This window comes from Lolium rigidum, chromosome 7 (assembly GCF_022539505.1).
Source record: "Lolium rigidum isolate FL_2022 chromosome 7, APGP_CSIRO_Lrig_0.1, whole genome shotgun sequence".
NCBI lineage: Eukaryota > Viridiplantae > Streptophyta > Magnoliopsida > Poales > Poaceae > Lolium > Lolium rigidum.
The window spans coordinates 218,471,438-218,486,332 of NC_061514.1; positions in this window are offsets into that span (position 1 = coordinate 218,471,438).

Genomic DNA, 14,895 nt, shown 5'->3' on the forward strand with positions numbered 1-14,895 from the left:
TTAAATAAAATATAAAAAAAAGCTAGGAAGTTCATATTGTAAAAACATATCAGTACAGACAAAAAAGTTTGAATGGTTGCAGTAGTACACATAAAAAAGAAAAAAAAGCTGGGAAGTTCACATTATATTAACAAATGAGTTCACATCAAAAAAGTAAAAAATGATAGCAGTGAAAAAGTAAAAAAAATAAATGATGAAAAAGAAAATCACGTACAATCTCAACACGATCCTCGTGGTGCCGACTCCTTGAAGTATGTGCCAGACCAGTATACCTCCTAGTGTCAAGGATGTCCAACGTACCAGTGTACTTGTTCATAACATAAACAGAGTGATGATCATGCATGAAATGAGGGATGATGATGCTGTTCGAAACAACCGAAATTAACAAAAGGAAGTACGCACGTGAAAACAAAAAAAAACAAAGGAAGTTCACTACGAGCAATATGAAGAGGTTCAGATTAAAAAAGCATACCAACTTTGCTTTCGGCAAATTTTCATTAGGCCGAACATAACGCTTGAACATTTTAGCGACGAGACATCACATCAAAAGGTTGTCTCGGTAATGGATTATCATTGCTGTCCCTTAGCTTGAATGGCGCAAAATCAAGCAAGTACTGCACAAACACACAAAAAGGAAAAACACAACCAAAAAAAGGAAAATATACAAAGTAAGTATATGCATACAAAAGGTATATCTGAAAAAATTAATTTTCAATGTTTGAAAAAACCTACAGGGATAGTATGAGGTGACATCAAAACACGAGAGCCAGATTCAAAAATATATTTCATCCCTAGATCATCCTTCTAGTAATTGATGATACGATCCATCATGTCGGATTCCAACATTTCACAGCGGCCAAACAGTTTATACATGTACTTGGCATCAACTAAAACAGGATCATCAAAATCATTGCAGAACTTCACCAGGGGGACACTGCACACACATTAAAAAAGAAAAAAAATATATATAAGACTAGGGAAGTTCACTTAGCATATAAAAAAAATGAAAACTCTCCTAAAACACACAAAAAAAATAAAAGACCTAGGGAAGTTCACTTAGCACAGTATATGAAGTTCATATGCCACAAAAAAAACTAACTAAGTAGTAAACGAAAAACATACCTTCCATGAGCTTTGATGTACTCCTTGCTTAGAATTAACTCCATCATCTGCTTGGCCTTGGATAAATGAGGAAACACATATGGTACAAAGTTTGGGACTTCTTCCCTGAACTTATTGGACAATTTAGTAGGCCTTTTATTCGAAAGAACCAGATTTTTAGCACTAGACTGCACTGGGCTTCGAGTTTCAAAATCATCACTGCTAGTCGGAGAACAGCGCAGAACATCCTTTGTAATGGGCTTCGCGATAAGCTTCTTACCAAAGCTGAGTGACAAAGTCATCAGAATCATCATCGTCGTCGAGCAAAACTACATCAGCCTTCCCCTTCTCTGCAGTGTCAGGAACCTTATTCCTAGAAGATTTTCTGGTATTGGAATGCAGCCTCTGGATAATCTTCTTTGACTTGCTTACAAGACTATCAAAATTCTCTTCGGGGATAATGCGAACTTACGGTGTGAATGGTCGAGTCTCGAAAAGTGAGAAATTATCTTCCTCGATACCAAGAGATGGACACTGCATGGAAAGTATACAAAAACCAGGAAGTTCACTTCGAATCAAAACACAAAAACAAACGAGAAAACGGTGCGAGTCCAAAAAACATATGTTATAGAGCATAGCCGGCGATATATTTTGCAAAAAAAGTAAAAATCATACCGGGATCAACACCTAAAACATCTTTCGAGTCGATATTGAAATCTCCACATGTCGGCCAGCTATATAACATGGTCATCCTGATGTTTAGAATATCTTTTTGACTGAACAAGCACATGCTTTCCCCATCATAAGACTGGAGGATCTGTAGCATGAAGAACCCGCAATCATGGCTGCAAAAAAAAACACAAACAAAAGAATAAGAATAAAAGAAAACAATTGTATTAGTTAAAAAAAAACCTGTAGTCAATGTATACATAATAAAGAGCAAAACAAGAGAAGAGGGAAAAAAACGCTTACGCGATTCTGCATCTTGGAGAATTAACATAGTGAAGCTTGAAGTGGTCGATGGATTTTGGATGAAAATGATCACCCTTTGAATTCCACTGCTAACGACCATAACTTCTTGATACCGGATGCCATTGTATGTAACGACTTCTTACCATCCGGATCATTTATATCGCGTAACGAATCAAGCAATTCAAAACGCTCTTTCTCAAGGTTCAAAGCAACAACACGAAGTGACCGAGGAACGTGTGGTGCACATGGATCAGGAGGATCAAAGGTACCAAAAAGAATCTGCCATTAAAATGATAAAAATAAAAAAGGACATGTTAGAAGTATGAAAGGTAGACTATTTCCTCAAAATAAGAAATCACATTTAACTTTACTACTGAGTTATTTTAGTAACATGTACAACAGGGGAGGGAAGAAAAAGGTAGGAAGTCCACATGCCATAATTAGTGAAGTTCTGATGTATAGAGAAGAAGAAAAAAGACAACAGTCAGTACCACTTTCTTGTGGTCCAAACGTTCGGAGCATCGACGCTGAAAATATTACGAACAAGCCGAGAACTCAGATTTCTTTCAAATATCTGCCTCTGCAAACATGACAATGAAACACAAAAGAAGGTTAAAACATAAAGGAGGAAAAAAAAACTAAAAAATGATAAAAAGAACGGAGAAATAACTTACAGAACAAATGTATGGTACCACCATTTTATCAGAATTCTTGTACTTCTGACCAAGCAAGTATGTTCCAACAGAAACAGTTAGAGAACAAAGAAAACCGTTGGGTTTAAAAGCTTCAGCAATTTGTCCGATCGTGCAATCACATTGATCATTCCTGAAAAGGGTCTTCTTACTGCAGAAAAAAACACAAAAATTAGAGGACAAAACAAAAAATTTAATAAAAAATAAAAAACAAACAAAAAAAAGCCTAAAAAACAGATAGAACCTTCTTATGGGATCTTTCCTCAACTTGCAAACACTTTCATATACTTCTTTGATTTTAATCATCATAGGTTGAAGAGACAGTGAAGGCGTCGAACATAAACTCGAGTCTGCAAAAAATAAGGAAATACAGACAAAATGTAAGAACAAAAAAGAAGTTCAGATGATGATATTCCAGAAGTTCACATATTCAAGAACGTGGTGCGAAGCTGGAATGTCCAGAAGACCCACAGTTCATAAATGAAGGCTACCATCAAAAAAATACACACACACGATATCGCTCCCCCCCGGTCAGTCATATACAAGCAGAAAAATGAAAACTACGACATGAACTCATGCCGCATTACATAGCATTAGAAAGTGTCTTACATGGAACATGATGCCAAACAGCGAAAAACAAAAATACATATACAAAAGCACCCCACCACACCCCTCCCCCCATAAAAAACCAAAAAAAAAGGGAAAAAGGTTTTAGATAGAGATATATGAGGAGTAAACATAAAGAATAAAAAGGCGGGCTAGCATTAGGGGAGGGTGTGTGGGGTAGGAGAACTGTATGTTCCCCATTCAAGATATCCTTGCCTAAGTCTTGCGGGGATTCTTCAATAGAAGCGCTCAAGTCATGCGTTGATTCTTCAAAGAATGAGCTCGACTTGCTCAATCAAATCGGAGGCATCGCGTCCATGGTTATCTCCGGCCTGAAACTCATTATTGTCATCATCATCGGCACCGGTCTTTGCGCTCTATATTGGCTTCGATAGCCGGCGGTTCTTCCGTGCGGCGGCAACACCTACTTCCTCACGACCATGCGCAACAACGGACTTACAATCCATAGCAGTGGTAATACACCAACATCATCGGCGGCCTCGGCACATGTTTCGGAAACAACTGCACCAATACCGGGTAGTTGGGCGGCATCCTTCGCATCATTTCCATCCTGACATGTTACAAGATCTTCAGGAATTGAGAAACCTTTTCCAGTAACTGCACAATCTTCGTCATGGTGTTCAGCATCTTTGTCTCCATCAGAATGTGCAACTATCTCGGGAAATAAATTCCCCTTTCCAACAGAGTCTAACTCAGAATAATGCTCAGCAACTTTGTCACATGCACCACCAGAATTACCATCACTGTCATCTAAAGGAGGAGTTACGGGGGTTGCTGGGATGAACAAAATTATGCTTGACATAATAACGATCAACGAGATGAATTGTCATCACTTGTCATACGGAAGACCATCCTTCTCAACACACTTTTCATTTACCTACCAAACAAAAAACAAAAAAAACAGAAGTTCAGATGTAGAAGATGGAGTAGTTCATATACACAAACAAAAAACAAAACAAAAGCCCAACTATAAAAAAAATAAAAAAATAAATTGCAAAACACAAAAAAAAATACCTCAGCTAAAGGAGGTGATTTATCAAAAACTGCATCTTCAACATGATCACCGGCAAAAGGCTGGAGGACATTGAGGGTTGGCGGACGAACAAACCCATCATTCACGGAGTGCATGATCACCATCTCCTGAATTCTGAGGTGCATTTTCCTCAGCAATCCTAGCATCTTCCTGCAAAAAAATAAGAGGATAACAAAAAAGAAAAGGTAAGGAAGTTCACATGAAAAAACACAGAAGTTCACATATGTGTAATAACACAAAACAAGAGATAAAAAAAGGAAGTTCACATAAAAAGGGATGGACATAAGTTCAAGAATGACTAATTATACCTCGGCTTCAGCGGTGACTGACCAAGTCCTGCATCAACATCTTCAACGAGAAGAAGAAAAATTCTTCGAACATTACTTTCAACACTATTATTGCACGATACATTTGCACGGCTCTCAAGCTGCTTGCACAAAGAGTCTGATTCATACCAAAATCAAGAAAACACTGTGCGCATTAGAGACAAAGCCCCCTCAAGCTATCAAGGAGCGATGTTTCACGCTTTGATTGCTCATCCGAGTGCTTCAACAACTGGGAAATTACCATCGGCAAGCCGACCTTGAAATTGTTTCGGACGATCAGTTGTAGTCGGAATCGTACGAGAGAGAAACTCAACTTTACGCAACGGTGATCCAATCGATCAATAACACCGGCGAAGGCATCCCGGCACTAGTTGAAGCGGACTGGTGATTGTCTTTCGTGTTGACATTAGCAATTTGCGAAATTGGAATCTCGCAATGACCTCCGGCAGGATGTTCATTGGCATTACCAGCATCAGGCTCACTACAGTGGGTGCCCTCATTAAGATTAACAATTAAATCTTCAACACGATACCGATATGAATAAGCAATTTGGTTGCGGCCTTTCCACTGCATTGTAATACAGGAGTTCACTTAGCAGATAATATGAAGTTCAGATGATACATAAAAAGTAAAAAATATATAAAAAACTATGTAAGTTCACTTGGATATAAAAAGTAAACCTGATATGCCACATAAAACATTAAAAAAAAGACATAAAGGAAGTTCACTTGAGACGTAGTATGAAGATCGGATGCCACATAAAAAAAGGGTTACGAGTTTGAAAAAACTAACCACAATTCGCCAAACTTGTACTTCATCAACTACGGTCCACCATTCTTTTGAATGTCCATTTTGTAAATAGCCTTCGAGAGGTTTCTCATGCAGAAAGTTTGCGCGAGGAGTTCGAGTATGCATGACGAGAATGTGGTGGTAGAAAGATCTTTGTCAAGATACATAACGGTGGGGATAACGACACACCCTTCTAACCCGGCTTGAGGGATATCGGGGTCTTGATATTTAGTAGCGGCTCGTTTCAACTCATCAACAACAAGGTGGCAATAATCCATCTTTGCCATCTTATCATAATCCATGTTCACAAGCATTGCGGCTTCCCTACCGACACGGGTAGGCTGAACCGGGACATATGAGCTTACTAAAAAGAATGGCAAAGAAGACCTTAACGACCAAATCTTCCTTCTCGGGGTCTTCAACAAGATCATATAACAATTGACGCGAGATCTTTAGGCTCAATACTAGCATTGCTTTCGAACCCAAACTCTTGTTTCAAAAGAGCCAATGACTCGTCATGTCCAGATCTACGAGGCAGTATAGGAGTATCGCCTCCTATAGGAAAACCAAACACCTGATGAACAGTGTCTCTATTAACCTCTAGAACTCTGCCAGATCCACAAGACAACTTCATGGTAGAAGTGTCAATAGTCTTCATCAAATAACACATGAGAACACGTGATATGTTACCCTCCGGGACCCATGAAAAACACGGCCAAAACCAGCTTGCTCAACCTTCAATACGTGTTGCGGTTTTAACATTGCTTTGCAGCCGAACGAACTTCACCGAGAGAACGGCGAATAGTTTGCTTGAAAACGTGTCTTCTCACCATCAAGATCTTCAAACTGCCTTCCTCTTCCTAGCCATGGTTTTCTTTGTCGGCCTTTTCAGAACTTTCTTCGAATCACCTTCCAAAACAACAGGTTTAGAAGGACCTGGCTTCCTACCAACTTTCTTCCCCTGGTATAGAAAAAAGCATAAAAAAACAAACATTTAAAAACCACAAAAAAATTAATGAGAAGAGGAAGTTCACACCAACATGAACACGAAGTTCACACTACACTAACCTTGGCGGGAGTTTCAAAGTCCGATTCATCGCTAACCAATTACAGTACGACTCTTCTTAGCATTGCACTACATAAAAATGAGATGCATAAAAAGGGAAGAGTTCAGATTCAATAAACAAAGAAGTTCACGAGTGGAAGAATTATGTAAAAATGAACAAAACAAAAATAACCTTGCCGGCGGCAACACCATCTTCGGTGGAATGCGGGACATATGTCTCATCGACATCAATCTTACGTTTACGGTGACCCGGACGTGATTTCCCGGGAGATGAAACTCGTTTCGAAGCAACGGTGGGCTGGACGATAGCGGCAACACGAGGGCTGCGCCGCACGGGATTTGTAGCACTGGACGAAGCGGCAGATTTTTTTAAAAAAATAGAGAAGTTCACAATGGTACACATATGTAAAAGTGAACAAAAAGGAATTTAACGAGAATAAACAAAATAAGAACATAAAAAGAAATAACCTTGTCGGCAGCAACATCTTCTTGAGTGGCACACTGGGGCGTATGTCTGCTGCAAAGGATCTCCGGCACAGGCGACGGCGGCGCAGCGAGCTTTCCCCGGAGGTGAATTCTCTTTTATCTTCCTGCAAACAACCCTTTCTTTCCTCACTTTAGGAGGAATAATTTCAGCGAGCACATTCATCACGTGTGCTTTCAGCGGCCTCGCCGTCACGTGGAACATCATTGACAACGGCATTACCCTTAGCGAGACTTTGCTTTCGCGGGGTATTTCCGGTAATATGTAGTCAATTTCTCCTGGTGCTTGAGCAAATTTAGCAGACTTGTCTCTCCTTTTCCTTCGCAAGCTGTTCTTCAACCATATAATCTGAGTAACTATTTGAGTACCAGCCACGAGTCGAGATTGGGTTTCTTCCATCACGGGTGTAGCTTCAAGCGGTTCGGATTCAAGAACTTGCCGCGAGAGGAGTATAATCAAAAACGGGGCTGCCCATGTTACCCTTCTCAACGGCGGGAGTCTGTCAAATGCTGGGGATCTAAGAAACGCGGTAAGCTGTCGATGAGAATATGCGGCAAAATCCTGGTTCAGCAAATCCGAGAGATTCTCTTATAGTCTTGTCAGTTGCATAACACAAAACAAAAAACACAAAAAAGAGTAAAAAATGTAATCAAGAAAGCTTGTATGGATTGCGGGAAAAGGAAGTTCACTAGAAAATGTTAGTGAGGTTCACATATGTATGTTCCTAACATGACTCATCGGCATCATGCTGTCATATTAGAAGATAAATTCCCCAAACCGAGAAAACACGGCATCACCGGAATCATCAACATGATCAAATACCTTCCCTAAAAAATACAAAAAACAAAAAAATTCAATCTCGAAACATAGGAAAAAAATTCATGTTCGGACTTATACTTCCTATGTGCGGCAAAAATGTTAATTTCATGATTCACTTTTAAAAAATAACAGCACTGTACATGAAAATAAACATTATACATAGGAAGAATGAACATAATTAATACGGTGAGTTCAATTAAATGACAAGTAGTTCATAACATGTGCTATACGAAACACGAGATAAATAGATAGAACCATAAATGGTGACCACGGGGAATTATAACACAGAAAAAAAGCCTACAGAAAAGCAAACCCTAGAACAAAAATAAATGGGCCAGTCGTAGGACAGAACAAAAACATGGATATTTCATTTTTGACAACGCAAGAATAAAGCATGAATTTATGGGTAGTAAAAAATACAAATCCGAAAAACAAACCTCCACCACCGGTCGAAGCATCCTTATCCATCACTCACGAGAGAAATAAAAAGAGGAACGGACTCCCCAACCAAAAATTGAAGCCGACCAGCCCGTGCAGGGCGAACTAGAACCACCGCGAAGAAGAATCGGAGTAGCGCCGGAGTTCCAACCGCCGGCCGAACGGGGAAATATCGCCGGCAAACACCGAAGACGGCGAGGACGAGCAAAGCTGCGGCGAACCTAGGGTTTAGACCAAAGGGGAAATGGTGGATTTCGAGTAGAACGAAGGAATAACAACGGGGGACGGGGGATAGCAAACGATGCGGGGGCCGGCGGTTACCTAGAGCGCCGCCGCCATTGCGAGAGAGGATGTAGCGGTTTCGGGATGTCCGCTGCGAGTGGGGGAAGTGGGGAGTGCGAAGGAGAAGGCGCGGAGACAAGAGGAGTAAAAAGAGGAGTTGGAAATAAGCTGCACCAAATTTATATTAAAAAAAAAGAGGCAACAATAAAAAAAAACAACGAAACGTTACCTTTGTCGGTCGGATAGAAACAAACAGGAAGTTCACATTTAAGCTGCACTGCGATTCACTTTGTCTAAAAAAAAAGAAAAAATATAGGATGGGAGGGTCACACCCGCACTGTCCCCACAACCATTACGAAGTTCACTTGCAAAACACGTCAGGGGTTCACTCATCTTGAAAAAGGGTATTTGGGTATGTTTTAAAAACATTAATTGATTTCCTAATATAGCGGGTAGGAGTTTCCCACCACAATTACGAAGTGCACTTCTGTAAACGCAAGGAGTTCACTAATCTAAAAAAGGTATTACACTCTATTTTAAACATTTATTAAAAAACCTTTTATTCATTTACTAGTATGGGGGGGTCCCCCCCAACCCCCCCTTTAATGGTACAAGAATAAAAAAAATTAACACTGGTTAATTTATACATGGAGTTAAAAGAAAAAGAATACCAGAAGTAAAACGACGGCGAGTTCACGTAATAAAGTAACGACGAGTTCATTTTCGGATAAAAAAAGATAAAAACATGCGTATGAATGGAAAAACAATAATACAACAAAAATGGATAGTACATTAAAGGGAAGTTCACAACTTACAAACGAGAGAGATACATACATGCTCGATGTGGATTTACATGTGAAATATAGGCCACAACTTATCTGAAAAGATGTAAATCAAACATGCAATTGACAAAGTTCATGCATTCCGGTAGTTCACATCATAAAATTAAAGAAGTTCATTTGTTATAACACCAACAAACATGCACTGCTGGTAATGAAAAACAGAGCAGAGACTTGTAAGCTACGAAAAAACCCACATATAACAAGCATTATCTGGATTCCTGTTACTACATCAAAGTGTAAGCATGAACACCACCGCGTCATCAATGTATCAAGCGAGGAAAACATAACTACACAAGCATAGGCAAATACCGAACTAAGCAAAAGAACATAGATCTGTGAAAACAAAATTCGTGGATAAGGATCAAAGCAAACCTATCAAAACAAAAATCCTACAGGGGAGATAGACCCAATACCATTACCGAAGACAAACAAAGCGCGAGAATATAACGGCGGAGCCATCAACCTCGAGGATTTTCACGTAGAAGAACGCCGAAGCTGTGCGACGCCCATCGGAAAAAACAAATCTGCGAGATCAAGATAAAAAAGATAAGACCAATGTCCGGATAGCATAGAAGAGGCGTGCACGCGGACATCGACGATCTGCGATGCACCGGTGGAGAACAAATTCGTCGATGGAGCGTCGGACACGAGCACGGAGATGAGCCGCCACCGTCGCCGAAGTTCTAACAAACGCATCGAGCAAAAAAGGAGGAGCTCGGGAGCGAGCAAGGGAGGAAATCGCCGGGGAGGAGCTCGGGAGCGAGCGGGGTGGAAAACGCCGGGGAAGAGCTCGGGAGCGAGCGAGGGGAAATCGCCATGGAAGAGCTCGGGAGCGAGCGAGGGAGGGGTGGGGAGCGAGCACGGAGGAGGTGGGTAGCGAGCGGGAGGTGGGACACGTAACGGTTCGCTGTCTCGTAGGAAGTTCACACGCGAGCGGGAGCGGGACGCGGCGGGACGTGGGAGGCGAAAATATGAAGACTCACGGGAAGTTCGCATGCGATAAGTTAGGAAGTTCAGAAAGGGTTCGAGAATAGTTATTCTCGAACCGGTTCGAAGAATAGCGAGACCTACATATATATATATATATATATATATATATATATATATATATATATATATATATATATAGATGTCTGCTATTCTCGAACCCCCTTAAGAGTGGTTCTAGAATAGCTATTCTAGAAGCCCCCTAATCCAACTCGGTTTCTTCCCCCGTCCTAACCGAACTCCCCACCTCCCCCGACCGATACCGGTTCGTGTAGGAAGCGAACTCCCCACGTCCCTTCGTAAAAACACACGCGCCCCGCCTCGAGCGGAGATCAACAAGCTCCGCACCTCGACCTCCTACCTCGTCGGTGCGGGCGAGCGAGCGGCGGCGGTAGCCGACGCGAGGGAGCTCGCGACGGACACGAAGAAGATCAAAGCCTCCTACCTCGTCGGCGCGGGCGAGCGAGCGGCGGCGGTAGCCGACGCGAGGGAGCCCACGACGGACACGAAGACGATCTAAAAGCCTCCTACCTCGTCGGCGCGGGCGAGCGAGCGGCGGCGGGCCGACGCGAGGGAGCCCGCGACGGAGGCGAACGGCGGCGGTAGCTGACGCAAAGGAGCCAGCGGCGGAGAACGGCGAGATCCAGCCTCCTTACAGCAATAATGGCTCCAATTAGACGCAGATCGGCGAGCATCCTCCAAATTCAAACCAGCCAAGCTCCGAGAAGAGGCCAGCAGAGGATGAGGTACCATAAAAAAATCACAGGAAGTTCACATAATTCATTTACTGCTTTTGCGTCCATCACTGCACAAAAAATAGGAGCACTTCAAGATCATCGTGAAAAAAAAGTTCATATGAATTTATATTGGAAGTTCACATGACTATTTAAATGCTTTTCCGTCCATCAATGTAAAACAAAAAAATACACTGGCAAGTTCTATATGAAAAAATAATATAGAAAGTTCACCTCCACTGGCTTTTGTTTAGAGTAGAACATAAGAGCAGGCTCGTGTGAATTGAGACTGGAAGTTCACATGCAGAGTCTATTGTAGGAAATAAGAAAACTTATGTGTTTTACTGGGAAGTTCTTAAAAACAATTTCATGGAGTTCACTTCAGTTATAAAAATAAATTAAAACAACAAAATGAAAAATAAGTATGCAGGTTAGCATGTATACAGGAAGTTCATATTACATTGTTTGGCGGTTAACTTTACTTGTTTTAGTTTTTTGAAGACATCAGACAAAGTTTTATGTACAAAAGTTCTAGTCCCAATGTTCAAGAAGTTCACATGTTAAAAAACTTACCAGGTTCTGCTACTGCCGGGCAAAGAATCTGGAACAGGCAGTGACGACGAGATAATCAGCTGGTCAGGCCCTAAAAAGCCTCCAATGACTCCCATATGTTGTGATGAGCCAGTTTCATTTATCCAGCCAGTGTTCCGCAATCCCAAGAGAAAGACAAATGCTGCTGCCGTTGAAAGGAATTTCAATCGAGAAAATCCAAGAACAAGATGACATGGATAACGGCAAAAGGAAGCGGGATACCACAACATCAACGAGATGATGATGAGGATATTATGTGTTGGTCAGGTCCACCAAAAAAACCCCGTTCTCCAATAAAGTGCCTCGAGGAGATATTTGCTAGTAATGCAACGTTCAGTCGGCCACGGAAACGGCAATCTACAAGTACATCTAAAACAACCACAGCTGGAAGCAACGATATGAACAGGGACAGTGGGCAAAAGTCGTCTTCTAGCAGTGATGCTTCTGAACAGCAACGCAGTTATGGGGATGGTCAAAGTGACAACATACACCAAGATCGTCGAGGCACTCAATCAAGTCATATGCCGCCTCGAGATCCACTGCGCCATGTACCAAAAGTCACACCGCCATGCCCCATAGTACCGAGATGATAGAGCCACCCCTGCGAGGCTGCGAACATACACACACGTAAGTTCAATTTATATATTGCTTGATAAAAATTTCACTCTTACACAAACATTTATTTAGACAATTTGCATGGAAGTTCACATGCTATATCTTTAGAAAAAACGAGTTGATATGATTTGGAAAGTTCGTGAACCCTATATCCATGATAAAAGTTCAGCTGATTTTTAGGAAGTTCACATGCTCGGTTTATTATATGAAATGTATAGTTGATATGTTCTCGATATTCATGTGCAACAGTTTTTACTGCGAAAAAAGTTCAGATGACTTTAAGAAGTCCATGTTCTTATTTTTTATTAAATTTTAGGAAGTTCACTTGACCTATTTCCTGAAGTTAACATACAAATAACATATGTATTATAAAACAAAAAAAAATGCAATAACAAAACCGTGGCAATTTGCAGGCTGCAGATCTTGATCCGGACCTGATACCATCCATTGGTCAAGAATTTAGCACATTCAAAGACGCATATGTATTTTACAATACATATGCAAAGCACACTGAGGTTTGGGATAAGGAAAGGACAGCACAACAAGAGCGGGCGTTACTTGAGATGTGTACGAGAAGGTGCACACCGCCAAAGTGTCAACGAGGAAGACCGACAGCGTGACAAGATGACCAAAAGAAGCTGGGTGCAAGGCCTTTATGAGATTGAAAGAGAGGAGTGATGGTACATGCATTGTCAAGGACATTACACTTCAGCACAACCATACCCTACTGTTAAGCCCATCAATGCTAGTTTTCATGCGTTCTCACAAAAAGGTGGATCCAACATTGAAGGGGTTGGTAAAAGACCTTCGGTTCAGCAATATAAAACATGTAAACATAATGGGCACTGCTTACAAGGCTGCATGGTGGCCGTGATAAGATTAGGCTGCCACAGCAGAGACATACTAAACATGTAAGTACTCCCCCCCACCCCCCTCCTTTATATATAAAATGAAAACTTACATGAAAAACAGGGGAAAGAAAAAAGCAAAACAAAAAAGAAAAAATAACAACAAATTTCTTTTTGCGGGAAAGCGAGAAAACACGAGGAAGGAGTCCATGAATGAGGTGCGAGAATATGTTCAAATTCTTTGAAGACATGAAGAAGGAGAATGAAAATTTCTTCTATGACTACAAGGTTGATGGCGAAAGCAGACTGGAAAATGTTTTCTGGTCTAATGCTAGCTCAAGGGCAGCATATGCAGATTTTGGAGATTGCATAACTTTCGATACTACTTACAAGTCGAACAAGCACCACTTGCCCCTTGCAGTATTTGTCGGCGTAAACAACCACTTGCAGTCAACAATCTTTGGTGTTGCGTTGATGGGAAAGCGAGTCGGAGGAGTCCTTCAAATGGGTATTCAGCGGATTCCTTGAATGCATGGGCGGTAAACAACCAATCTGCATACTTACGGGTTTGGAGAAAATCAGAATCTATCCTCCTGTTTGTACCTTCGAGTTGTAGTTCATAACAAAAACACACGAAGTTCAGATGTTTACACCCACTGCAACCAGAAAAAATAAAAGATATTTAATTTGCTTGAAGTTCACCTTTGTTTTGTTTTTGTGAAGTTTGCTTGCATTATACACGATGTGTTTTTTCCTAATAATTGTTCGAGATCAATGCCCGGCAATGGCAAAAGCAATACCTAAAATTTTCAAACGGACTCTACATAAGTTCTGTAGATGGCACATAATGAACAAGCATAAGGACCCACTGAAGAAGCTTTATAAACTATTCCACGACTTGAAGGATAAGGCTGATTGCAATTTTGAACCATCCCCTAATGCCATCGAGTTTGAAGATGCGTGGAAGGCTTTGATTGAAGAGTACAATCTGCATGATATAAATGTCATGATTAACTTATGGGCTGAAAGGAAATTGTGGATATCGAGCTTACTTGGAAGGAAGTTTTACGTGCACGCATGACTTCAACACGGAGAAGCGAGAGCATGAACTTTGTGCTTTGAAAAGGGTTTTGTCACTGAGCGAGACAACCTCCACATTTTTGCTAAGCAAGTTAACAAGCGCATACGGAGCAAGGCATGAAGCGAGAGAATGCGAGAGGCAAATGCATCAACGGTGAGTGATCGATTTCCTTTTTATGTTAATGAAAAAAATATGCTTCAATAATTTGGAAACACATAGGATGAGAACATAAAAAAAGGAAAAAGACTATGCGAGATGTTATGGAAGTTCACAGTTGTTTGGTCGGTGGTTCTTACGTACACAAAAAGTGTCATGCTATTTTCGAGAAAAAAAAGTATGCACATGTTATGGAAGTTCACATCTGTTTAGTTACAGGGTTCATATATCTATATAAAATTTATCTTATGTTTCATGTTCAAAAAGCAAATGACTTTTCCACCGACAAAAAATCAAAATTGCGGGGCACAAGGAAAACGAGTCACCGGGGTATGGCTTCGAGGCACGGGTGATGGATAAGTACACACGGGCGGTGTACTCGGTTTTCCGAGGAGCGGCAATATCACGGCAC